This window comes from Chrysochloris asiatica, unplaced genomic scaffold, assembly GCF_000296735.1.
Source record: "Chrysochloris asiatica unplaced genomic scaffold, ChrAsi1.0 scaffold00150, whole genome shotgun sequence".
Lineage (NCBI taxonomy): Eukaryota > Metazoa > Chordata > Mammalia > Afrosoricida > Chrysochloridae > Chrysochloris > Chrysochloris asiatica.
In genome coordinates, this window is record NW_006408668.1 from 4,490,352 (window position 1) to 4,492,479 (window position 2,128).

Consider the following 2,128-nt stretch of genomic DNA (forward strand, 5'->3'; position numbering starts at 1 on the left):
CCCGTTCTGAGTTTGTTGCTGCTTAGTGCCATCAAGTTGGTTCCAACTTATAGCGACCCTGTATAAGGTTTCCAAGAGCAGCAGGTGGGTTTGAGCTGCTGATCTTGAGGTCCAGTCCAGTGCTTACCCTACAGTGCCACCCCAAGACTCATTCCCAAAGGGATTTATAAGTTTTGATGTCCCCAAACTCTTAAGAGTTTCTAGTATACGCCATTTGGTGTTCTAGCAATGTGGAGTGTTTGATCATTTAGTTTTACTTGGTTCCTGGTCTTGTATGCCTCTTATAAGATGGTTCATGGGGGCCAGAGTGAGAACATTCCAGAGGTCGTTAGCTCTGGCACTGACAGCGTGGACCCAGGATGTCACGGGATCTCCTTTCCTGCTCGGCGGTGGCACTGGCCTTCCCGCCTGCCTCCACCCCAGATCCCAGTGACCACGTGCCGCGCTTCATCCCAGGTGAGCAGCGTTGGTTTTTTTTGGCAAAAACGGCAGAAGATACCAAAAAGTTGCAATCAAAGCTCTCTTCATCTTATTGATAAAGCCACTAATAAGCCAAACTGCCAACATCAACCACAGTGTGTCAGACCAGTTCTATCCCTATAAATGCCCTGTTTGATTGCCAAGGTTGAGGGCAAAGGAAATGAAATCAAGACAGTTATAGTCAACATGGTAAACATTGCAAAGGCGCTTATTTGGCCTCTGATGTATCCCACCAAATATTTTGGTTGTGAGCTGGGAGCACAGACCCAGTTTGATGTTAAGAAATGACCCTTACATTGTCAATGGATCTCATGAGGCGAATAAGCTGCAAGACATGTTGGACAGATTCATTAAAAAATTGGTTCTCTGTTCTGAGTGTGAGAATCTTGAAAGAGACCTGCATGTCAATCCAAAGAAGCAAACAATAGGTAATTCTTGTAAAGCCTGTGGCTATTGGGGCATGCTTGACACACATCATAAATTCTGCACATTCATTCTCAAAAACCCACCTGAGAATAGTGACAGTAGGACAGGAAAGAAGGAAAAGGAAAAGACGAAAAGGAAGGGCAAAGACAAGGAAGCTGGGTGTGTGTCTAGCAGTGAGACACCACTACCTTCTCCAAATGAAATCAATCCTCCCCCATGCTGTGGTAGAAGAGGAGGAGGATGACTGGGGGGAGGATACAACTGAAGAAGAGCAGAGATGCAGAATGAATGAAATCAGTGACTATGCAGAAATGCTGACCCTTAGTGATGCTCTGGAGAGGACTGTGGAAAGACGGGTCAACATCCTGTTTGATTTTGTTAAGAAAAAGAAAGAAGAGGGCATTCTTGATTCGTCTGACAAAGAAATTGTTGTTGCAGCAGAATGGCTGGATGTAAAAGCCATGGGCCCTTTTGTTTTGACTGAAGTTCTTTTTAACAAGAAAATAAGGGAACAAATCAAGGTGCCACTTCTGACAATTTTGTCACAACAACAAAAAAGCTTAGCAGTACCTTCTTCATGGTTTGGAGTATGTAGTAGCACTGCATCAAGCCCAGCTCATCTCCAAGATCCCACACATCCTGAAGGAGATGTATGACGCAGACCTTCTGGAAGAAGAAGTCATCATCAGCTGGTCAGAAAAGGCCTGTAAGAAATATGTCTCAAAAGAACTTGCCAAAGAGATTCGTGTCAAATCAGAACCATTCATAAAGTGGTTGAAGGAGGCAGAAGAGGAATCTTCTGGTGGTGAAGAGGAAGATGAAGATGAAAATATTGAGGTGGTGTATTCGACAGTGTTCCTAAAGTTGACACTGTGAAGTCTGACAACAAGGATGACGACGTTGATATTGATGCCATTTAAAGTGATGGATGCAACCTAGCTTACCCGTGTAATGCTGCAAAATGTCCTGCATTATCGACCAGAAGAGCAACATGTATGTGCAAAAAAGCTACAATGGCTTCACATCAGGCGACACTTGATACTAAAGATGTTCTACTGTGAGCGGTCTGTGATTAGCCCAATGAGACATCTAAGAGTCCATACACATCCCTAAGCAGATGTAGTTTGCTTACTGAGAGCATGTTTCTTTCTCAAAACCTAGTGGTGGCCCCATTTGGATCATGTTTATACAACTATAAAAATAAAGTTTTCTTTTTGGTCAT

At 43.7% G+C, this 2,128-nt stretch overlaps 1 pseudogene; it reads left to right on the forward strand.

The window, feature by feature from the left end:
- The first annotated feature begins 288 nt into the window (after window positions 1–288).
- LOC102818932 lies at window positions 289–1,826 on the forward strand (annotated as a pseudogene).
- The last annotated feature ends 302 nt before the right edge of the window (window positions 1,827–2,128 follow it).